The 25030-nt window shown below is 49.9% G+C and overlaps 1 protein-coding gene and 1 long non-coding RNA gene across 6 annotated transcripts in view; one reads left to right on the forward strand and one right to left on the reverse strand.

The window, feature by feature from the left end:
- Nucleotides 1–5997, reverse strand: part of RAI1 (retinoic acid induced 1) — a 136028-nt gene extending 130031 nt beyond the window's left edge. For 3 of the 4 annotated variants that reach the window (XR_007776318.1, XM_050967853.1, XM_050967846.1), the window contains exon 1: nucleotides 5637–5997. The gene's annotated coding sequence lies outside the window, so the exon portion shown is untranslated. Of the gene's footprint in view, nucleotides 1–1420; nucleotides 1531–5636 lie in introns of all 4 variants that reach the window. The other variant, XM_050967848.1, reaches the window with a different exon arrangement.
- Nucleotides 4471–21612, forward strand: LOC127058240 (uncharacterized). Of its 2 annotated transcripts, XR_007776325.1 has the most exons (4): nucleotides 4471–5030; nucleotides 16748–16821; nucleotides 17720–19428; nucleotides 21350–21612. It is a non-coding gene; the product is annotated as an uncharacterized LOC127058240 (long non-coding RNA). The 2 variants fall into 2 exon arrangements; XR_007776324.1 differs by lacking the exon at nucleotides 16748–16821.
- The last annotated feature ends 3418 nt before the right edge of the window (nucleotides 21613–25030 follow it).

The following is a 25030-nucleotide window of genomic DNA, read 5'->3' on the forward strand; positions in this document are numbered from 1 at the left end:
TATAACCCATCTTGGCTGCTTCCCCAGAAAATTAATACTGGCGATATTTAGGCCGATTACACCAAGTTTCTGGGACTGTGGAGAGATGAGAGGCTAGGGCTGAGACCCCCTAAACTCTGTATTATTAGGATAAGTAAATTATTTATGTTCTGGAAGCACCCAAAAGACCCAACTGGGATCAGGGCTTGTGGTGCTGGACTCTGAACAGACACAGATAAAGAGAGTCCCTGCCCTAGAGGCCTTCCATCTAAGATATCGGGTCACACTGGAACTTGTGGGGATCAGTCATTGATGCGAAGGCCCACAGCGAGAGTCCCTTTGCTCCTGTATACTGGTCACATCTTGTTTAATTATCCAGTGCTCAGGAGCAGAGGGAGGGGCTTTGCCTCCCATCCTCTGGGGATCACAGCATGGAAAGGGCCAGCGCGGTTCATATCCAGCTCATAAGCCTCTCAGAGCTCAGGCTTGAGGAGTGAGATTCACTCAATTAATTTTGCTTTGGCAAAAAGTCCATTTTTATTGCTATTTCATGCCTTCTGTATAGATTTTCTCTGCTCGTCTCAAAGGGATAATAAAACTCGACTCGTTCTTTTTATAAGAAGTCTCACAATCCCTCTCACATTGGGCTGTTGTGTTCCCCACCTATACATGTAAATTTAAAGGCAAAGAGGTGTCACTAAAAGACAAAAAAATGACTCAGAAAGCCAATCTGTGAGCAAAACCCAGCATATCCTGGCTCTCAAACTAGGGCACTCAAACTTGGTGACATCAAGGGCTGCCTTGTCAACATCTAACTGGCCTAGAATGGAGCAGCCTGGAGCTGCCTGTCCTATTTATTAGGGTGGAGTGGCCTGGGAGACAAGTCCTAGCAGGCCATGCTCCATCCTGCTTCAAAACCACTAAGATCAAGATGGCCGAGGGCCTGCTGGGAGCTATGGGCCACACTCTCACATTACAGGTGACAGCCGCTTGGGCTGCATTCAGCTCCTTGTCCACACTTGGGCTGTCTTTGCTGTAAAAAGTTTCACCTGGATGTGCTAGATCTGATTCCCTTCTACCTTACGCTTTGGGCCCTGTTGACCATTGCTGCGCAGTGCTGACACAAAGGGGTCACAGGGCAGGTGCCAGGGTTTCCCCGGGGGAAGATCCCTGGTGCACATGTCCCCTATGCCAGGAACAGAGGTGGCTCCAGGAACAAGGAATGTTGCGGCGTGGGCTGAAGAAGAGGGGACAGAAGCCCCCCCCAGCTATTCCACCCCCTGCAAAACCTTATTGGGGCCACTGCAGCAGGGTTGCAATTTAAGGGCATCCCTCAGAGTTGCCCTAGCCTGCATTACTGGTCACAATGAATAAGGGAGGTGCAAATTGTCTCTCCTCTGCTGCTGCTAGCACATGGATGATTCCTGGTGTTGTCACTTACATGAACAGAAAGTCGGTATAGGACTACACCATTCTGACGTGGCAGCGTTTTCACACTCAGGGTAAATGACAACCCAAGGTGCGGGGCAGTGTGGAGTCGGGTGGGAGCAGCTGATAGGAATAAGAAGAGTTCAGCTGAAACAAAGTCTGTGTTTCCCAGCTGTAACTGTATGTTTGATACAACAACCTGCATCTATGGGCCTAACCCTGCAGCAGAGCCTACCTGAAAACACTGGTCTTGATTCTCCTGTCACTTACGCTGGCGTAACCAGGAGTAAACACCAATGGAGTTAATGAGGCAACATCTGTACAAAACTAGGCAAGGCCCTGACTTCATGGTGGCGTTTTGCAGAAATGTAACTATATCAGCATAGCTGCATCAATGCAAACCATTAGCACAGATATGCTGCGCTGGTTTGAAACAGGGCTTCTCTCTGTATAGACCAGGGTAAAGTGAAAGGCAAATCAACTGGCCCAGCTGGTGAGGATCTGACTGTTTACAGTAGATTATAAATGTGAAAGTTTGAGAGGAATAATTTTTTTGTTTTTTTTTCCACCTAACCTGCCCCCGCACCACCTTTCCCAACCCAGCCTGTCAACTGTCCTGTTGGGTCACTTTTCGACTTCATTCTGTGAATGCAAAGCCTCCATTGCCAGGCATGCAGCACCTGCAGCGAGAGGAAACCCACAGATGGATCTGCTCCTGCAGGTGTGGCTGCAACTGACAAAAGTTTTAAAGGTGGCCTGCGCTGGAATGGGGGAAAACGATAAGAGGAAACCCGTGAGAATAAAACCCTGGTTAACTGAAACTCTCGGGGTCCGGAGGTCGGTTACTGGCATGTCGCCTAGGGCTCAGTTTCACGGTGCTTTCAGGAGTTCACATATGTGAAGCTGCAGCCTGGTTCTACCAGTTAAACAAACCCTTTAGTATCCCAAAGGTTCGGGTGTTTCCACTGACCAGTGAATGAGCAGGATTCACAGTTCACCTTGTCTTTAACAGCCAAGCACTAGGTGGTTACAAAGATGTAATTTAACTAGGGATAGTCCTGAATGTAAAGCCTAGATCTAAGCAGGCCTGTATTTTGGAGAAGTTTGAGTGTGGAAACTTCATGGGTGAGCCCTATATGGAGTGGAACCAAAACCCAGATCTGAATATCCCCAGATAAGAACCTAACATTTGCAGCTCAGAAAGAGGTTTAATGCAGGAGAAAAGACTGGCTTTGCAGGGCTCTCAATGAAGTAACAAGGGAGGTCCCATCTACAAGGATAAGCCTCTAGGCTGCCTTCTTCCAGCCTGTGGCTCCCCCTACTTGGGCTCTGGCACCAGTTTGTGGGGGAAATCAAAATGGACCCAGTTACTCAATCTACAGAGTAGTAGTAGAGTGACTCAGAGACAATGGGTGGCAGGGACTTCTGGGAGAGGCAAACCATTTACCTGAGTGCAAGCTGTGTGTGAGACAGATGGGCCCCTTAAAATACATGTTTAGCAGCAGTTGCCCTGCCTAGATGAACCCAGAAACTCTTTTCTGAGAGCTGTGGGTTCTGAAGAGGAACATTGTGTGGGTTTCCAACTATACTGGGAGATATATCTTATGGGTGAGACATTGGACACAGGTCCCCAGCATGGGTGGTCTTTTCAGGAGACCAGGATGGTATCCATAATTGTCTTGTAACTAAATTCTCAATTTAGATCTATTCTACTTCTCTAAATTTCCCCACGTAGCTTTGAGCGGGTGTAGTATTCTTCCTCATTTCCTGTTCTGAACAACTCATGTCCCACCCCAGAGGAAGCTGCATTTGGTTGCTGAAGTATCAGAGGGGGAGCCATGTTAGTCTGGATCTGTAAAAGCAGCAAAGAGTCCTGTGGCACCTTATAGACTAACAGACATTCTGGAGCATGAGCTTTCGTGGGTGAATACCCACTTCGTCGGAAATGGGTTGCTGGAGTGACCCCAGTGCAACCTGCAAAGCACTTTGCAGGCCTCCTGGACAAAAGGCAGTAGAGAAACATTAAGTCATTGTCATTATATCATGTGGCTGCTATTTTTAAAGCCCTGTCTTAATGTAGTTGGGGACCTCGGTCATCCTTATGTCAGTGGGAGATTCCGTGGGGTAGGAGAGAGACCTACCATAAAACAGGTCCTTTTCTCCATTTTTACTGGCTGCTTAGTATCCTTTTCTAACCCATCCCCCAACATAGCTCAAGCTGCATTTTCATCAGCCAGTGGGTGCAATGGCTGAGCGGTTAAGTCACGACTACAATCCTGAAGGTTTGCATTTGAGTCTCGCTCGATCTCACACTGAAAGGTCACCTCCAGTTCACCCAGCTGCAAAATGGGTTCCCAAACCATCAGGTTAGGGCAGTTAAAGGCAGTGGGATGTGATGCGGGCCACATTGCTTCCTCCTGTCCCTTGGCTGGGACAAGGGACATGCTTCAACCACATCAGCCCAATGAGCCAATGGTTCAGGGGAACTTCGATTGGTATAAACGAGGGAAGTCCAGCGGATAGGACTGGGAAATCAAAACTTCTGGGTTTTAGACCTGTCTCTGCAACTGACCAATGGGGAGACCCTGGGCATAACCGCTCCTGTCCCTCTGCTTTCCAGACATTAAAATGGGGAAAGGAACCTTTTTATCCCCATTTGCAAAGTGTTTTTAGGAACAATAAATGAGAATGAAAATCCTTCCTGTTATGGTGCCCTAGGCACAGATCATTACGTGACCCAAGCGCCAAAGAGCCGAATACAACTCACAGACCATCCCCTCCATCACAACAGCAAGGCCGATGTCTCAGGTTCTAGCACTACATTGGTTCTGTTCAGATGTTATGGAGGGTGGGGGGCAGAGCTGCATCCGTGGGGTGGGTAGGATCCTGCTCCTCACAATGTGCTGGCAGGGAGGCACTTTTACAGGTAGCACCGAAGACACACAGCATGAGGCAGCTGCTGGGCGCTGAAGCGTCTTTACAGCTGGCTGTAGGCAGGAGCAATTGCATCTGCCTTGTGAGAGGCCCTGCACCTTTGGGGGGCCTCAAATGTGATCAAACAATGTGGCCATATGAGCCCAGCCCATCCTCTCCCAGGCCTCTGGGCCACTCCCCTAGCTGGAGTCCCCATCTCTGATTCAGGCTGAGTACATGGCTCCATTCTGAGCAGTCACAAGAGGCCAGCTGGAGGGGCAGGTTGCTTGGCAGCAGCTGCAAAGGGAGCAGGTAGGGCCCACTGGCCGCTGCAGGCTTTTGCAAAGAAGGGATTGATCCTGTCTCAGGGGCCGCTTGGTTTTTCTGTCCAGGCAGCAGGGAGCAAACAAACACCCCAGCAGTTCTCCTGCTCTGACGTCAATTAAAGGCTCCGACAGGTCCGCGACGTCAGCCAAGATGTATTGCAAACAGATGGAAAGCCCTTGAAAAGTCTATTCCTCGCGGAAGGGAAGTAATATACAGTGTCTCCTTCAGGCTGACGCTCAGGCCGCCTGGTGCAGGGGGCTGTTTACTCGCCATGGAGAGGCCTCAGGGCTCCCACTGCCTTTTCTGTCTGAGGATTTCTATGCTGTAGCCAGCGCTGCACAAAATCAGGTCTGCGGCTGAAAAAATCTGCTCCAGCAGAAGAGGTAGATTGGGGCTGCCAGGGCTCCCAGGCCGGGGGTCCTCAAACTTTACTGTGAAATGCAAAGTTCTGTCTCGGTGCTAGAGGGTTTGGTTCAGGGTCTCCCTGCGCTTGGGAACTGCAGCAGGAGCGGAGGGGAAGAGCTGATCAGCTGCAGGGCTTGTCTTGTTCCTCTCCCCGGGAGCCAGGCACGGGCAGATGCCGGGCCAGGCTCGTGGGGGTGGGTGCAAGGGAGAGAAGCGCAGCTCGAGGGCTCCCTGGGAAGCTGGCAGCAGGAGTTTGGGAATCACTAGGGGCCCGGAGCACAAACCCCGAGCGCCCAGGGGCTGGGCTGCGGCCGGCCGGGCCGCTGCGACGTGGAGTCAATTGCAGCCGGGGGCTCTCGCCTCCCCGGGGGGCCCCGGATCGGTCTCCGGAGCCGTGCGGCGGACAGGCACCGCCGGAGCCAGAGTAGCTGTCCCCGGCCCGACCCCCGGCGCCTTGTCCGCCAGCCCGGCCTGGAGCCCCAGGGCACGCTCGGGCCTCGCCTCCCCGAGGATCCGCTGCTATCGCAGCCCCGTGCGCTCCGCTCCACTCCCCCCGCAGCCGGGCCAGGCTCCGCCGCTCTTACCTCGCTCCGCCGCCGCTCACCGCAGGCGCCAAGCGGGGCAGCCGGGCCAGGGACGCGGGGCGCGGAAGCTCCTCCGGTGCCCATCCATGGGAGCGCCCCCCGCGGCCGGATTTCCTCCCCGCCTCGCTCCGCTCCGCTCCGCTCCCGCGGGCCGGTCAGGGACTGCGGCCCCCGGCTTGGCCCCGCTCCGCCTGCAGCCGAGCGCGCTCCGGCGCGGGTGTCGATGGCAGCCAGATCCCACTTCGCACAGGAAGGGCGAGCGGGCGAGGAGGGGGGGAGAAGAAAGTTAGAGGCATGGCTGGATGCTGTCGGAAGTACACGCTCATGTTTCCCTCCGGGGAAATCCAGGTGTTCTGCCCGGGCCGACAGCCCCATCTGCCGGCCGGCCGGCCCGCAGCCCGGCTCGCCCACGTGGCCCTGCCCGCTGGGGTTGCAAAGCTGCCCCGCCGTGGGATGGGCCTGGCGGGCCGAACCTCCCCGCCGTGGCCGCCCGCTGGGGGTGCCCCGCACGCAGCCTCCCGCAGGACGCTTGTGGCAGGGAGCGATCAACTCAAGAGGGGGTTGACTTAGGAAAGCCAAACTTCTAGCTGGAGACAGGGCACTGAGGCGTCTGGTTGAATGGAGGTGGCTTATTCCAGCTGTTTGGGAAGCTGCCTCTCTGGCAGTTTTGCTGTTAGAATTGAATAGGGCTTTCAGAGCCCAGCCTGGGGAAGGAGGGATGTATTTGGAGCTGAAAGCTCGTGTATGGGCAGATAAACCTCTCCTCACCCTGAGAGGTGATAAATCCACAGCCAGGTGGGGTCACCATGCTGCACACTCTGGCCACTTGGAGGGGATTTCATATACTGCGGCTCCAATCCTCCATCCAAAAGAATAGTGATGAGAAGGAGAATCTCCATTAGCAGGGCAGGGCCTAGGAAATCCAGGCCAAGAACAGGCTTCTGTCGGAGTGGTAGGACCGACTGCCATCTACATTTTAGCTTGAGTCCCAGAATTATAAACACATAACGAAGTGGCAAGACAAAATGGTATTTGTTTAGGTTGGCCTGGCAACTTGACAGTTGTGTATCTTTGCATGGAGTCAGCTTGAAGGAAATGGGGTGCAGTGGGGAGACAGGGCAGAGGAAGCATATTAAGTGAAGAAAATTGGCTGGAGCCAGCTGTACTGTCTAATGCTTATTTTGTATTTTCTCTGCCATGGGGTTCTTTGTTAGCCTCATAAGATCTTAACTGTTTGCATGCCAGAGTGGGTGTAGCAATGTTCACTGAAAGGACCTTATTTCTTTACATTAAGCCACATTGCTGTTAGGCCCATAGGAAACATCTATGCTCTGTTAGGACTTCTCTCTTAACACCCCACGTTTGCATTAACCCTACTGGTAATTCCAGCAGGCCTCTGCAGACCGCTCTCTGCTGCAGGGATGGTGCATCTCTGTTTGTAGAGCACAGCAGCCCGGGCCTCAGTCTTGACAGGCAATTTGGTGCTACAGTAACATCAAGGTTTGATAATAATCATAAATGAGACACTGAAGGGGACTCCGAAGGAATTAATAGGCCTTTGGGTGCTGTCCCTTCTCCCCTGCCACGCTGCTACTTGTGGTTTTACAATCACATTTAAACAAGTATTTTCCTCTCCCACGTTTTTGCAAAAGCCCCAGACAAAAAGAGGGCAAAGTGCCTATGCTCAGAGTGCTGTGAAACGTGTAGAGCAGGGGTAGGTAACCTATGGCACAGGTGCCGAGGGCGGCACGCAAGCTAATTTTCAGTGCCACTCTCACTGCCCGGGTCCTGGCCACCGGTTCAGGGGTCTCTGCATTTTAGTTTAATTTTAAATTAAGCTTCTTAAACATTTTAAAAACCTTATTTACTTTACATACAACAATAAGTTTAGTTATATATTATAGTCTTATAGAAAGAGACTTTCTAAAAACATTAAAAGGTATTACTGGCACGTGAAACCTTAAATTAGAGTGAATAAATGAAGACTCGGCACAGCACTTCTGAAAGGTTGCCGACCCCTGCTGTGGAGGAAACAAAGTGAAACATAGAGGCTATTTTTCCTCTATTTTCTTAGCGACAGCCCTTGTAGCCTTGACTAGTAGCGATAGTGGAGGGAAACCATTTGTAGACAGATGTATGATTTTTAAGTTGACGATTTCCCTTTAATCACAGAGACAGCCATCATCTAATCTCCCCCCTCCCCGCCCATGCCTGCCTGCCTGCCAGCCAAGGCAAGTAATAGTGAGCAAGTGGTGTAGGGGTCCTGCAGGCCGAGGCCTTTGGCATGAATGTCCTGGCTGACTCACCTGTGCTCTCTGGCACTAGCCTGACAAGGAGAGGTTGTTTCTTTGGTTTGAGTTTTAACAGATCTTAGCAGCTGTGTGCATTTTGGGTTCAGCACGTCCCTTTTGAAACCAGCTAGACATGCAGATGGAGGCCAATAGCAGGAAATACCTACAGCTCTGCTGCTTCCCACTGCGAAAACCAAACAACCGCGAAAGTGTTAACAGGGCTTCTGCCCTATTCTACACTGCAGAATAGCAATCCCAGGCAGAAGGTGTCTCCAACAGACAATACAAGCCATTGTTTCTTAAACTCTTGGGATGCTAATTGAGGTCAGCCTGTCGTTTGACTCCAATCACTATTTAGACTGGTCAAATCCCAGGCTTTTAATAGGAACCTAGCAATTGCCATGCTGGGATCCATCTAGTATAGTATCCTGCCTGTGACAGTAACCCAGAACCAGTTATGGGATATTCTGCCCCAAGGGAAATTTTTCTGCCAGCCCCCAATAGTTAGAGCTTGGCTTATGCCTCGGGGCTTATATCTTTTCCAAAGCTCTTGTTTATATTTCTGGTGTTTACTGTCAGAACTCTGGATAGTCTTGTTATCCATACACAGGCCCAATCCTTTTTTGAATCCTACTTAGCTCTTGGCCTCAGTGAAACCATGTGGCAATGAGTTCCACTGGCTACTTGTGGGTTGCATGAAACAGTATTTCCTTTGATCAATGTAAAATTTGCCACCTCTCAATTTCCTCAAATGGCTCCTTGCATATATACCTTACACTTACATCACACCTGTTAGTCCCAAAGATCCAATAATTCTTTTTTTTTAAAAAGCACCACGTATGTGATATTGCAAACCATTTTGTACTCAAGTAGTTCCGTAGAAGTCAATGGGCTTACTTGTGTGAAAAAGTATTATTCCTGTGAGTGAGGATTTCCAAGCTCTGCCCTATGTGTATTCCAGAAACAACAAAAAACATTTAAAGAAATGATCAAGGTTGCCAAGTGCTAACAGTGTATTTCCCTATCACATCATCTAGAAGAGCAAGGAAATTAAAATCTAAGGACTTTGTGAATCTTAAGTTGCCCACATAATAATAGTGGCTATCTTCTCTTAGTTCTGTGTTTTTACAGTGCCTAACCTAGCACAATGTGTCGCTGGGCCCTACCACAATGCAACATAAATAAGAATAATACATTTATTATAATATAATGGGAGATATAAGATAACATATTCTTGCCCCCTTTGGCCTGAGCATTTAGCCAATTTTGTGGGCCTCGCTGGGTTTTTCTAGTGAGAGGAAAAATTGATGAGCTGAGTATTTATAAATTGACAGTAGTTGTTTTTGGCCGACATAACTGCTGTTTCTTTAGAATAATGTTGAATATGTACAATATAACTCCCTGGTAAAATTGTGGAGATGTTCTGTATGAGCTTGTATTTGAAGTTGATCAATATGTGTTATTAATATGTACATACAAAATTTTGTATTTTGAGATTGCTGATGAAGGAATCATTTTTATTTTGGGTCAGAGATAAGGTTGTTGTATGTATATGCAATTCTAAGCCAGAACAACGTATTCTATTTATCATTTAAGCTATGCTGGATTCATGGTGTCCTTAGCTATTCCTTTCCTTGCTTTTAAGAGCTTCTGCTTTTATAAATGATGTGAGAGTAAATACATTTATGTCGCTTAGTGACCTTAACTGGTTCTTTAAACAAAGTTTTTTTGGTTTTGGAATTTCCCCGGTTTTTTATTTTTAAACATCTTTCATTTTTTCTTTTGTGTCACCAAAGCTGAAGAGATCATTTATAAATGTTAACTAAATGGAATGGAAGGGTCAGATAGTTACATTAAAGAAGTGAGCAAAGCTGTCCGAGTTAATGAGGGCTGCCAACCTACCTCTAAAATCCCCTAGCAATTTTGAAATTGGAATGAAATGACTCTATCAGTGAAAATGCCCTGTCCATAAGCAACTCACTACCCCAGTAGCTTTGCTTTGGTCACTGAAAGACCTTGTTTTTAATAGGGGCCATCATCCAATATATTCTGTATTCTTTCTTTTCCCCGACTGCTTCAGAGGCAGAGAGCTTCGTCTAATCTTCCAGCACTAGCCATTTCTAAGACATTTTCCTACTCATGCCCTTGGAAATGGTCTCTTTCACCAACCAGTATCAAAGTCTACCTCTGGCTCAAATGTTGCAGCCTGTCACCTTGTTAGGCAGATAGAGGGGTACAGTGTTAGGGTCTGTCTTCACCGCAGAGTTAGCCTAGACACTGACTCAGGTGTTGCCCCTAACTTGCCTCCTTTCCACACACCAAACCTTCTCACCCAATTTCAGTGATGCTTTCAACCCAGGTGCCTGGCCCAGCTGGGGTTATAGACTCGAGCTTGGGTGCTGCTTTCACTTCTGCTAGTAACTGGCCCACTTTGCAGTGTAGACGCTGGCTAAAGCGCTGATAGTCCTCCGGTGCCTTCCCACAATTCCCTGCATACGCCTCGCAAGATAGATAGGAGCTCCTACAATTTCCTGGAAAAAAATCCTAGCTCAGCTCAGTGTGCTGCGGTGCAGGGAGCCATCGGACACGCACCTCGAAATCCTAGCAACACACATGGGGGAGGAGCACAGCCCCAGTGCAGACACAGTAACTTGGGTCAGGCTGTGCCGTGGGGCTGTTCACCCGACAGCTAGGCCAACCCTGGTGCTGATCCGCTGGGCTAACTCTGTAGTGAAGACATCCCCTCAGGCGCTTTGCCAAGACTCTGTCGAGGAGCTCAGGGCAGCATTTTGGGCCATTGCTCTTGTTTTGAAGAGAGGCTTTCCCAGCAAGGTGCATGGCAGGGCTGGGCCCCGGCAGCAGCAGAACGCTAGCTAACCTCTCTCTCCAGCAATTGCTGTAGCCATTTACGGGAAGAGAGTCGCTTCCAGGTGGAGGCCCCTTGGCTGGTTTTGTTCAGAGTGTGAGGGGCGGAAGTCTCACTCACAAGGGGGCATCATCACCCACGTGGGGGTTGGGGAATGAGGAGAGAGAATGGCATAGAAATGAGAGCAGCAGCAGATCTAGTAGATCCTATAGGAAAACAACCATCTAGCAACCATCTCATGCAGAGAGCTGGGGTGTAGCGCACAACAGAGTGTGTGTGTGTGTGTGTGTGTGTGTGCACGTGCGCGCGCCACATGGTATTGTGTGGTGAAGACACTAAGTAAAAGCCCTGGAGTCCCTCCACCTTTGATCCGTGTTCCAGGGCCAGCTTTGCAATTTGCAAGTCTCCACACCCTAGTAGGGTCACAAGCTGCCAGAGGGGGTGGGTTCGAACCAGGAGTTCCCTCCTCCTCCTTCAAGGAGCAGGACAGAGCAATAACATAAGTCAAGGCTGGGGAGGGACCCAAGCCCGCACTTGTGTTTTAGCCTGTCCCTGCTGTGTAGCCAAGGGGATTTTCCCAGGCTTGGGAGGTTGAGTTCAGAGGGGAGGGAGACAGGAATCTGACAAGATTAGAGGGGTGAGGGCCCCAGCCGAGCCAGCGTGCATTTGAGTCTCAATAGATTTCAGAGGCTCCAAATATGTTTTCAGATGAAAGCTGCTCCAAGCCCCTCCCCTGCAAAGGCAGGTCAGTGCAGGAAGCTCCATGCATGGAGAGAGGCTGCAGGCACCAGATTTGTTTGACTTTCTTGTTATTTTGCTTAAAAAAAAAACACAAAAAAACCCCAAACCCACCACCACACCAAGAAAGGAAAGAGCTTTAATAAGCCCAGAAGATGTCACCATAGTAACAGAAATCAGAGCCACTCCAAGGATTCTGCCGCCTGGGAAGGAGATAAAATGTTTTCTATCGATCGCTGTCGGGAAAGTCACTGTTGATAAGCCATCCGAGGCGAAATGAGAGCAGACACAGGAAAACGGGAGCTCTTCAAATGAGTCTCCAGATGCTCCCACAATCTCCCCCGCTTTGCAGTTTGGGGTTGGAGGGAATCAATTGCTCCTTTGTAGCGAGAAGATTTCCAGTTCTCCCGCTTTGCTGTGTGTGTTTCTGTGTCCCTGGGCGGGTGTTTGTGAGAGTGTGTTTGTCTCTCTTGGGGTGAGGTTGAGAGGAAATCTGTGTGTGCGGGGGAGCGTGGGTGCAGATGTTTTATGGGTGTCTATGCACGAGCCATAATTAACACACAGTAGAAAGCCCTACATAATTCTCCCGTTTAGCAGCTTTGCAACGTGAAAAAGTGGCTAAACTCTCTGTTTTAGGACTGTCTGAAATAAAGAGGCTGCAGGTGACTGTTCACCCACGCTTCCCCCTCTGCTGTTACCAGGCATGTCACTGCAGTGTGGGAGAAGAGAGAGAACATGGCTGTGTCCACATGGAGGGTATTTCTAAAATTACCCCACTCAGACCTTCTTTTACCACGGGGGTTAACAGCAGGTCAGTTGAATTAGTGCTAGCACTAGTAGGGAATTTTTGTTTGGTAAATTTCCCCTTTGGGGGCAAAGCCTGCATGACTCAGGCCTGTATCTCCTCTATATCACCCATTCCTAGGTGTTTGGTTGTGGTGTAGGAGTCTGGTGGGGTTCAATCCAGCTTTATCTCCATCACAAAACCCATCCCCACGGCTAATACTAACTGTCCCCCTCCTTGCTGACTATCTCAGCTGAGAAGCCAGGGATGGAATGGGTCATTAAGACTGACATAGCCTCTCAGCTTTGGAGTGGATCAGTTCAGGTTAGGTTTGAGGCACATCAGCGGGGCAGGTCTGGAGATAGATCCAAGATGTTGGTCTCCAGGCCTGCTATCCTGGTCTCTTTCCATTCCTCATGGCTGTGATCACCCCTTTGATATCCATCCAATATGCCCATCACTGTCACTTGGGCTGGGCTGTTCTGTAGCTGTCTTATAAATACTACTACTATTTGACTGTCTCCTTCCCGAGGCAATGCCTGGGAAGCCCGCTAGCTGCCTGGTGTCTGTTTTTTCAGCGCTCTGCTCAGCAACGGGGGCTGGCCTGCGTGCCCTTTGAAGAAATGGAAAATCCTATTATCTGCTCATTCTTTTCACAGCATGAAACCACAGAGCATTCACCAGGAATGGAGTGTGGTCTGCAGCTCAAAGCCCTGCACCGGCTTGGCTCCCACTGAGATGTGAAGGTGCCCGGGTCAGCCCCAGAGGATGGGCAGCCTCTCAGCTCTGCTATCCATATTCATGTAGCTGGAGTGGGAGCTCTGGGTGAGGGCAAGGGGACAGATGGGAGCGCAGACCAGGAGAGAGCAGCTGAACCTGGGAGCAGAAAACAATCAGCCAGACTTTGTAGGTCTCTGGCCCTTGCACATTCCTGATCATCCCCCTTCATTGGGTGGCAGCACTGCCTATGGGGACCAAAGGGAGCTTGTGTATTTGTGGGGGGTTGGGTCATTTCTTTAACCCCTTGAGCACTGCAGCTGAGCATGTTCTGCCCAGGTAGCAATGTGAGAAACCTGAAGTACCTGTAAGGCTGCAGACATCAGTAGGGCAGGGCAGGAGTTAATGTTACATTCTTTGCTGTTGGCAATTGGTAGCAATAAAACAGACAGTGAATTCGGGTCTGCGTGGAACCAAGGCACATTCAGTTCTGCAATGAAAACCACACTGGCAGCGGGGGGCATTGGAGGACTGCGCTCCCAGACATGATTTGCAGCCCTTGAGAGCTGGTCAGATGCCACAGAAGGCACTTGCTAGGGATTGTGTTAACGATGCAGGCACAAGCCTTATGCCCTGGTCTGTGCTAAAACCCTGGCTCGCAGAAGCTAAGGAAGTTTGGCTTGATCTTATACCAGGTGTTTGTCTCTGGCTTGTAGACTACTTGTCTGTTATTGGGGTGGCTCCATCACGGAGATAAATAAATAAGAGATTAGTGGGTAATTTAATTTGTTTTTAAACTGATACAGGACACTTACCTTAGTCATTTACTTTTGAACGTTAAAAACGAAGCCCAGAGACAATGACTGGATTTATGTAACTATAGGAATGTGATATTTTGATAAATAGTGATATGTGCCATTCACCAAATACACTGGTTGAATAGAGCAAGCCAGATCTGGTGACTCAGACCCATTGGTTGGAGTTTGAAAGTAGATGAATAAGGAGTTAGGAAGATCAGCTGAATTCCACTTCCGTGTACTTGGATTATTAAAAACAAAAGGATTTATTTAAATTATCCAATGTCCTTTTCCACACTTGGCTTAGTGTGGACAGTGCAGAAGCCCTGGTCGGTGTTACCAGGGCTGGATTAACTTTTTGTGGGCCCGGCACCAAACATTTTGGTGGGTCCCCTTGGGGAATGATTGTAAGAGGGGCCGGTGGTAAAAGCACAGTGGGGCAGGAGCTAGAGTTGGTCCCTGGAGCAAGGGAGGGCTCAGGGGTAAACTGCAAGCGCAGCAGGGCTGGGGAGGGGGTAAAGAGGATCCCCGCCCCTGCCCACACAGAGCGCGTACCTACCCGGTTCTAGCCCATTCTCTTTGTCTCTGTCTGCACTGAGCTGCCCCTCCTCCCGCAGCAGCAGGACAGGTTCTCTTCCAGCCCTCTGGGGTGGATGTTGGGAGTGGGAGGAGCAGAGGCTAAGGGGGTTACTCCTATAACCAGACATTTAGTTTCCAGTCAGCACTGCTAACCGGACACTCAGGTCCCATTTTCTACTGGAGTTTCCAGTCTATAACTGCATACCTGGCAACAGGGCTGCCAGAAAAGCCTGAGGGGGGAGAGGGGGAAGCAATCATTTGTAAAAATAAGAGGGCTAAGCCTTAAGGGAGGGGGGGAGTGGTGGGTGGGCTAGGGAGTGGAGAGGAGCTAGTGGGCAGGGCCATGTCTGCTGTACTGCCCAGGTAGGTTGGAAACTGTGGGGAGCTGACACAGTATCCAGGGCTGGTGCAAGGATATTTTTTTGCACCCTAGGTGAAACTTCCACCTTGTATCTCTCCCCCCGCCCAGAACATCGCTTATTATAAATTTTCAAAAATGAATACAGTGGAGTCACATCTTATGCTGGGGTTAGGTTCTAAGGTCAGCACATAAGAGGAAAATCACGTATAGTGAAAAGTACAGTACACACAGTATACGCTAGAACAGGGGTCCTCAACCTATGGCACACATGCCAAAGGTGGCACACGAACTGATTTTTTTTAATTTTTATGTTTTTAATGGCAGGCTGCGGGTCCCAGCCGCCGCTGAGCCTGCTGCCGGCCTGGGGTTCCGTTCACTCAGCTGCCAGCCGGGGTCCTAGCCGGCGGCTCAGCTCAACCTCCTGTCATTCATCCAGGCTGGCAGGAGGTTGAGCGAGGCCGGTGGCTGAGACCCTGGCTGGTAAGGGGCCGGCAGCTGGAACCCAGATTGTCAGCAGGCTGAACAGGGCCGGTGGCCAGGACCCGACCGGCAGCGGGCTGAGCTGCTCAGCCCACTGCTGGTCTGGGCTTCCGTCCGCTGGCTCCTGCCAGCCGGGGTTCCAGCTGCCAGCCCCACTCAGCCTGCTCAGCCCGCTGCCAGCTGGGGTCCCGGCCACTGGATCTACTTAGCCTCCTGGCAGCCTGGGTGAATGGAACCCCAGACCATTCACCCAGGCCGGCAGGAGGCTGAGTGGAGCCGGCTGGGACCCCAGCAGGCTGAGCGGGGGCTGGCGGTGGGACCCCAGCTGGCAGGAGCCGGCCCACTGCCGGCCCTGCTCAGCCTGCTGTCGGCAGAGTGAACAGAACCCCAGGTCGGCAGCAGGCTCAGCGGCGGCTGGGACCCACAGCCTGCCATTAAAAAAAAAATCAGCTCACGTGCCACCTTTGGCCTGCGTGCCGTAGGTTGAGGACCCCTGTTCTAGTGTATACTGTACTTTATGGTAATTTTCACTATACACGATTTTCCTCTTACACGATGACTTTAGAACCTAACTCCCGCATAAGATGTGACTCCACTGTAGTGTAAAAAAAAATCTTGGGGCACGTGACAGCCAGTGGTGGATTTAGAGTTGATCAGCTACTAGACCAACAAATAAAAGGCCAGGTGTCCAATTGCTCCCTGAGGGGCTAATTCATGGTTTTTCTGTGCCAGGTGTTTTTCTTTGGTGCAGATACAACAGGGATCAGATTAGAAGACTTATGCCAAAACCAGAGAGGTAGCCAGCCAACGCCCAAGGGGCTGAACCAACCTGCCAGTCAGAGCAGTGAGAGTGGGGGAAGTGGAGGTGGGGGAAGGGAAGGCAGGATTCTAGCTGGAGTTGTATTAAGCCTTGTTTCAAGAAAAAGTTCCCACACAGTCCCATACTCAGGAAAAGGACTAGCCAGCACAGGCAGACAACGGGCAGAGGGGTTGTTCCTAGAGCTCTGTGTCTTTTGCAAATGGAAAGTAACACAAAATAAAACAAAAAACTGGAGCGACGGCTTCTGTCCCACAGGGCTGGACCCAACAACCCCTTCTGGGCGTTGTGACCTGGCACCACAGATCACAGAACTGCTCCAGTTAGGCCTTGTCGTCCTTTGGTCGTGGTGGGGGAGGCCAGATTTGAGTGAGTGGCTTTGCAGCCTGGCGCACAGAGTAACAGCACCATTCACGCAACTTTGGCCCTGCGATCCTTCCATCATCATTGCTCTGCAAACCCTGTATCCATGGGGCTCCCATCCTGGGGGCAGGACCTATCTCTCCCACCCCCTGAGATCTCCCACCCCTCAAGGGCAGGACTTGACTCCCTCCCCCCATGATAAAGTGAAATAACACAAAATCCCCCCCCAAAGGAAAAAAAATAAAAAGAATTTGACAGCAGTGCTAGTGGTTTCCAGCCAGCGCTTAAAGCATGTTTGTTTTCATCTTTCATTCCCAGCAGAGCACGTGTGAAGATATTTTGAACAGCTGCACAAGCCACTGTGATTGGAGTCACGTTGGTGTCCCAAGTAGGTGGGTCCTAGCAGGTGGACGGAGCCTGACCATGAACCACTAGTCCTGCCTCTACAATTCAAGCCCTCTGAATTCTACTAGAACTTTTTTATGTAACCAACCACATTTATTGTTTCAGGGAAGATGTGTGTGGGGGGAGAGGGCTGGATTGAGACAGGAGGTGCCTAGATACTCTGGTGATGGGCAGAGACAGAGAAAACAAGGATCTGTAATGGTGTATTTCTGTAAAATTACTGCAGTATTGTCACTCCAGTTGCTCCAGATCTGGTGAAAGTTAATCTAGTCCACAAGCCATTCCATTGTGGAGCAGACACCTGGCACTCTGCAATGTAAGGCTAGACAGTCTTAAAGGGTCAATGGCAGAATATTCTACCAGCATCCTGGAAAAATTTTCTGCCCTTCCTTTTCCTAACCTTGTTGGTGACCAAAATATTCCTGTGTAAATAGAAACCTCTCTGGGGTGATAATCCCTGTCCTTCCATCTGACCTGACCCACTCATTAACACCACCATTCCGTGTTTATGACATCATAAAGGGTTCTATGACGGTTGCTTCCAAGGTCTCAGACACAGGATTCCATATCAAGCACCTGAAGCAGGGTGGGGGAGCTGGTTATGAATGAGAACACATCTGTTCCAGGCAAAAGCTTTCTGGAATCAGCTACATCAGAACAAGGGGAGAGGGGAAGAGAGAGCAAGGAAACAAAGCTTTCCAGGATTCTGGAGACAATACAGTTGTAGGCTGGTGGATCCAGGCAGCTGCGTGCACCTCCCAGTATGATCTCATCTATTTATAAAGGTGACTACTAAAGGACAAATAAGAGGGTTGTGTCCCTTTTTGATGTACACAAAGGAGGCCTGGAAGTTCTTTAATCAAACTACTTGTTTTTTTGCATTAGAAATTCCGGTCTCATTGACCCCTGGAGACTCTATGGATGACTGGAGAACTAGCATGTTGATGACATCACAGATCCCAATGAAGTGAAACCACATTCGCTGAGAGGGGAAATTGGTTTTATTCAGCCTCTTTAACCCTGGCTCCGGTTTGGTTTTTGTGTCGCCCGTTTAACTCAAACACCCAGCAAAAAGATAGAAGAGATGACAGTGTTGTTAAAGATTCATATTCCCCTGACCCTTCCATTAAAGACTGAGAAAATGGCCAACGTACATCTGAGACCCCGCCCCTCAGAAGGATAAAGGCACAGTGCAGAGGAATAGCATCACCATTTCAAGCTGTATACACAGGAAAGGGCTGACAATTGTTCCCTCGTGGTGGTGGAAATGCTGCTCCCCCAGGAGAGCCAAAGGAGCTGTGAAGTGTATCCCAGGTGCCCTGTTTGCATCCTCTGTCCCCAGCATAGAAGTGTTGACCTGCAGGCTGCCAGGAGCTGAAGTGGGTTGATGGCTTTGCCGCTGATTTAACTTCCCAGCTAGTGGACTTACTCTCCCTGGGGCTCAAACTCACTGCCCCAAACTGAATTGAGCCCTAAGCCTTTATACAACCTACCACTCAGTTGCTGATAAATAAAAAAGACTCTGGGCTTTCTGTTGTCATTTACAACAGTGAAAAGTGAGTGTATAACGCCACCAAATCTTGGATGAGATTTTCAGAGCCCCCAAAGGACACCTATTTCCCATTCATGCAGATGAATGGGAACCGGCTGTTCAAATCTCTTCGGTGCCTTTGAGGATGTCAGCCCTACGCTCTCTCAGAAGGCAAATGAAAAGAACCCATTATTATTATTTTTTTACTCCCCTCATTTTAAAGACAATCTCGAGATTTTGACCCCTTGAGGTTGGAAATGCTGCAGTACAGCACTCGTGAAAGGATTTCCTGCCACGTGACCACCCACCAACTGAGAACTGGGAGTGTTCATGCGATCTGTCAATGTTCAGTGCTATCAGATGATTATTTTTTTTGGACTCCCCAGTTTCAGATAAATTGTGTTTCCTTATTAGGCTGTCAGTGCATTGTTTGAACCTGGAACCTTGGTTACTTTCAGTGCCAGGGTGGCATTAGCATCCTGGTGTAGTTCAGTGGCTGAGAGGTGGAGTTAGAACCTTAATGTAATTCGTGGGGAGTGTGTGTTAGAACCTGGGTTTTTTTCAGTGGCAGGGGGGCAGTGTTACCCCCAGGTTGATAAAGATTTTTCATGGAATTTGGGAGTGCAAAAGACCATTGTACTGCCAAGATAGTTCAGAAGCATTTTGTTAGCTCAGAGGCAGAATTTCCAGACAGAATGTTTGTTGTTTATGTTAGAGATGGACAAAGCTCTGTGGGAGGAGTGGGATTGGATCTGGTTTCTGTATTTAGATGAAACCATAGCCCCCTCTCATGCCAAAACCTTAGAAAAGTGGGAGCATTCAGAGAGATGGTTCAGGTGTTGCTCCAGCTGGTTTATTTATATATGGCTCTATCCCCATCTGTGCTGAATTACCAATCCTTTGAGTTGATTTATGTGTGTCCTTATTGCCTCATTCTCAATCAGGCTCATTCTTGCTTTCCTTTATTTTTCCAATCTTTCCTTCTGGACTGCTGTGTTAATCACCTGAGATGAGAGAAGCTGTCTGTTGTCATGACGACTCCTTCTCTGCTCTGGGCTTCGAGGTAAGTCACCTGCGGATGTTTGATTTGTGCTGAGTCCTTTTGGAGGCCAAAGTGCTAGGAAGTTTTTCTCTGTTAGAAAAGTTCAGTTGATTAACTACATCTTTTCCCAGCCATCAGCAAAAGCTCCAGAGAGCCATTTAAAGGGGTCCAATCATGAAAGCCAAGAGGCCACTGGCATGGCCTCTGTGCTCCCAGTTGGGGTATGGGAGTTAATGGCATTATTACTCTCATTTTATTTAAAAATGTGGCTATTTGAACCCAGGAAAGTGAGGGGTTATGTCTGGAGCCAGGCCAGGTGCAGACAGACACTGCAAGCCCCCTGCACACAGCTCTCCCAAGCCACAGCCCCCACCGCCGCTCTGCCTATACCCCTCAATTCCAACCTGCAGACCCCTCAATTCCAACCTGCAGCTCCCACCTTCCCACAGAGCTCTGCCAATGCCCCTGAACCCCAACCCACAGTCCTCCTGCTATTCCAGTCCTGCATTCTCCTCACAGCTCTGCTAATGCCAGTCAAGCCTGATCCATGGCTCCTCTGTTACTCCAAACCTGGGCCTTTTTGTGATGTGGGCAAATAGCCCCTTGAGATTAGGCTGACATTGATAAATCTGCCTAAAGTGCCCATCACCATGGTATCTGAGCCCTTACCACCTGTGACCTAAGAGAGGATCTCTCCCTGGATAAAAGACTAGAGCCTGAGTCCATTATACCACCTTGGCCTCTAGCACATGAATTTATAGTAAAAATGGCAGAATTCGGATTTGGGTCCACATTCTTAACACCCCCAAGTTTGCTTTGGACCTGGGCTGAGGGCTCAGTCCACTCCACGGAGGAGGAGCTGGACTCTGGGGGTGACCAAATCATATGTAGTAAGAAAGAAAGAGTGTGATCCAGAGCCAAGCAAGCGCATCCCCATCCAAGTTCACCGTGGAGGATAATGAGCCTTAATGAGCAGGCCACACTAATTGGTAAGTGACCCCAGAGCCCGCTGTGCCTGAGGAGAGGGGGAAGATGAAGAGTCCAGGGGAACAGCAGTGGCTCTGTGGCAGGCTCTGGGTGAGTGGAGGAGGCAGACTTTGCCAGTGAACCCCAGATGAAGTGAGAGTGCAGCCATTGGCTCGGCATCCTGCTAAGATCAAGTGGTGGGATTAGCTGCGAGGGGAGAGATGAATTTTGTTTAACCCTTTCACACCAGCAAGTGCATGGGTGTGAATGCTAGAAGGGAAGCAACCTTTCCTGAGTGGACACCGAGGGTCTCCTACTCCACTCCAGCTGAGACGACTGCAGCACAGGAACAAGGGTGGAAGGCAGGGAGAAGTTGCTTTACGGCCTCTCCTCTCCAGGAGTCTAACTGACCCCTGCTGCAAATCAGAGCAGCTCTGGGGCTGAGAATAGCCAGAGCACAGCAGCTTTCTGGCCACATGCCCTGTACCAGGGAATATAAAGGGCTTATAGCAACTAAGCCAGCTGGGAAAGGCCTTATGCTGGTGTATTGCCCAGTGGGCTGGTCTGTTGCCTGTATGGCCCCTTTGTGCACCACAGCAGCATAAAGAGGCTGTAGGGCCATGGAGAATTGGGCCCTGTAGCCTCCACTCCTGCTTTCTAGTTCAGCTCTGGGCTGCTGCTCTGACAGGTTAAAAAGAATAATAAAGATGCACGAGACATGCAGATCACATGATTGCCACAACCACTCTTCCTTCCCGACTCCACTGCACCTGCCCCACAGTGCAAGGCCTGGATCAGACCCCGATGTAAGGCCCAAGCTGGTGGTCACCTCCCTATTGCACCTGCTGAGACCCCAGCGCAATGACTGGCCTTTGGCCAGGAGAGTCAATGCTGGTAGGGCCAAGGTGCATTGGGCAACCCCCAGCTGCACTGAGCCTGGGAAAAGGTGGTGATCCCTGCTCTCCCTTCTTTACAGTCACATCTAACTTACCTTGGGGTAAATGCCTGTGACTGGAGGAGATGAAGGAGGAATTGAAAGCCGTGGCGTCCTCTTCCCAAGCAGGCTGTTGCTCTTGCAGTGATTTTAGTGTGGTATCAGCCCAGTGGTTGCTGCAGGGCACTGTGGGGGAAGTGCTGCACCGGCAGAGGTGAGGTCCTTCCAATCGGATGTTGGACTGAGATTGCTGCAGTCTGGGAGATGTTCAGGGGCAAGTCACAGCTCTGACTGCACCATTCACAGAGAGCCAGCGGGCCAGCTCTCATGAGGTCAGGTTCAAATGTCCAAACCTGTGCATTATTACTGAGCACATAAAAACTTTTTGCAATGCGCTGCATTGGCAGGCTGCATTGCCATTGTTCGCTGGACTGCATGGCGTTGACTGGCAGCATTGCAATGCCTTTTGGGCTGAGTGAAGTAGCAAAGATGCCATAAAATAAAAAAATCTGTACTATTGTAAAAACTGAAGCGACTCTGAAAGCATCAGTAACCTAAGCTCGGCAGCTGAAGGCCAAGGTGTGTGACAGCCTGTCATTTCTCCAGTGGTCTAGTGCAAAGGAGCCCAGGTCCTCAGGAAATATTGTCACCTGCAAGATTAATCCGGACAGTGCAAAGTGTGGCATAGTGCAATGGCTCATGCTGCCACCTGCTGGCGGACTCTGGAATAATACCTTTTCCCCCAGGGCCTTCTTTCAGCATATTGCTTCCATGTGCAGTTTCTCTGGCCACTGTCTTGAATGTCATGCAAACAAAACAGAGGTGGTGCTATTTCTGTTGCCCACTATTTCTGCTTGGTGAATCCAGCTTGTATGGCAGGCAGCAGGGAGGGCTGACAAACAGAGCTGGCATTTTTGGTTGGACTACTCTCCTGCCTAAGGATATGGCTTGGGCCACTGGAGGTGGTTACATCTGCTTTTTGCTGCTTCCAGTATAGAGCCCTGTATCCTCCCCTCTCTGGACTGCATTTGACAGTGAAAAGAGTCAGAACTGACCATTTACAATGCAGACTGCAGGTACAAAAGGATAAGCATCCAATGAGGACAGAAAGTAACACTTTGTCCTTCTGTATCCATTCCATCTAAGAGTCTAAGAGCACTTAAATAATAATTAGTTAGAACCCTCTAGCTCCCAGGGAAGGAGATACAGATGGGAAACTGAGGCACGGAAAGACGGTCAACTGCCCATGGTCTTGTAGAGTCTCTTTAGCAGAGATGTTATTAGGACCCAGGAGTGCTGTCTCCACATCCTGTCAGGATGTTTTTTTTCAATGTTTGCATGGGGGTGCCCCCTCCTCTGCCCCTAGGGATATATCTGGAGCCCTCTTCGAGACAAGAGGTCAAAGAATCAGTAAAGAAATCTGTCCATTTATAAGGTGCTAATCTCTCTAGCGTCCTGATGCCAAGACGGTAATGGAGAAATAAGGCTCAAAGAGAGAGGCCTTTCGTTAACAGCTACATGCAGGATTTGCAAAGATTTCTCACTGGATTAGCTAAGGGCAGCTCCTACCTGTCCTGCCAATGGGAGACTTGGTGCTGACAGACCCCGAAGGGTCCCTGTGAGTGTTTTAGGCAACTGAGGGACTAGTTTTTTCCCAGTTGTCAAATGGGGCTAATTGTACAGGTTAAGAGCTGCTGAGAGGATGCCTCCTTCTGCCACCCAAAACACAACATCCCTGGATGGATTGATGGCCGTGGGAAATGAACCTTGGACTTTAATGCCTGAGCCTGTACTGCGTCTCCCAAAGCCACAGAAGGCTCATTGACCTGTGTATATGGCCCAGCCACCACTAGAAGGCAGGCAGAGCACCCAACAGAGTGGGTGTAGCTTACAAGTGCACAAGTTCTATTGGTCCTACAAAATCTGGTGTCTTCACCTTGTTCTTGAGCGTTGTCTCTCAGCACCTGATCTATTAGCTAATAAACTACATATGCACAGACATCTCGTTTATGGAGCACTGTTGTAACAATATTTATCTCCCCGCTGCTGGGAGGAGCAGTCCCTGTTTGCATAGTGCTTTGAACATGCACGGTCAGTGCTGAGTGCTGGCCAGATCTAAACCTAACAAACAGAGGCCACGACACCCTAATTGCTAACAGGGACCATCAGTCTCCGAAACCAGGTCACTTGAGTGGATGGAGACCTTTTTAAATCGTGAGCTAGTAGAAGGTTGTTACTGCTACTGAGACCAGCCACTAGGGGGAGACAAGATCATGACCACTCAGCCAGCGTATTACACTGAACCTTGACGGCTCCCAATCCAGAGCCGGACCTGAATGTTGTTGCTGAATGCTTCCCAAAGGGAGAAACAGTCACTGGTGTTCCCTCACAGACCAGGGTGGCACTGCCCTGCACGGGGAACTCTTGGCCACTGGCTCGTTAATTGGCTTTAATGTCTTTTCTTCCTCAGTGCCCAGAGGCCTGCTGGTTTTTGTGAGCTGTCATTAGAGAGAGATGGGTCAGCGGAGGAAAAAGAGTTGTGACAAATTAGACAGCAGTTGCTGTTCCAAAGCTCTTTAGCTGCTGATAAATGGAGCAGAGACTGCAAGCGACTCCAGAGGAGCCAGAGAGGCTTTCAGATCAGACGTGTGTGTTGTGATTAGCAGATGGTGGGATGAACCCAGGTTTCATTTGTGTCCTCAGCCCTAAAGCTCATTGTGATGCAGACAGGAAGGGGTGGGACTGACTGGCCGGCAAAGTCCAGCAGAGATATACAGCACTGATGAGATCTTAATCAGAAATCATAATAAATTCTCCTCTCAAATGGACTGGAATAAAGCTATTAAGCTAATATAACATCATGGAGGAAGGACGTTCTGTTGATGCAATCTCTGGGGAATCTCAGCCGGAATGAGGAGAAGAGGCCAAAGGTGCCAAAGCTCTAGCAACAGAACATGACAGACAGCACATTTTTCTGTGTGTGTAGGGGCAGGAGGATGGTAGCACACTGTGAGATGATGGAAGGACTAGGGGAAACAGCTAGGACTCCAGGGTTCCATTCCCAGCTCTGCCGCTGACTCACTGCACAACCCTGGGCAAGTCCCTTAACTTACTTTTCCTGCCTCAGTTTCTCCATCTCACACAGGGCGGGTTAGTTCACTAGTATTTGTAAAGTGCTTGGAGAGCCTCAGAGGGCAGGCGCTGTTGGCTGAGCATTCTGTTAAGGGGCCTGGAGCCTGGCAGTAGTTAATGTCCCCTCGAACCTACATTAAAGAGACGCTGTCAGCCTGGACGGTCCATAGTTGCTGGGGTTGTGGAGGGGCCTGGAGAGAAGGGGTTTCCTTGCACCTCTTTATATTGCAGCTGGCAGCTCTCTGTACAGTGTGTCTTGAACTGCTTTGCCGGTGGTCCCGAGTGCTGCTGTGAGGATAACCAGACAGCAAATGTGAAAAATCAGGATGGGGGTAGGGGGTAATAGGAGCCTATATAAGAAAAAGACCCAAAAATCGGGACTGTCCCTATAAAATCAGGACATCTGGTCACCCTAGCTGCTGTGAGGAGAGCTCAGATGCTCCCCCTTCCTGGTGCCCTGGCCCTGCTGTTAGGGGAGGGGGAGAGCTCACATGCACACTCCACCCCCACCCTGCTGTTAGGGGGGAGAGCTCATTTGCACACTGCACTCTCCCTGCCCATTGTGCCCCAGGCCTGTTTGAGCCCCACAGG

Source organism: Gopherus flavomarginatus, chromosome 9, assembly GCF_025201925.1.
Source record: "Gopherus flavomarginatus isolate rGopFla2 chromosome 9, rGopFla2.mat.asm, whole genome shotgun sequence".
NCBI lineage: Eukaryota > Metazoa > Chordata > Testudines > Testudinidae > Gopherus > Gopherus flavomarginatus.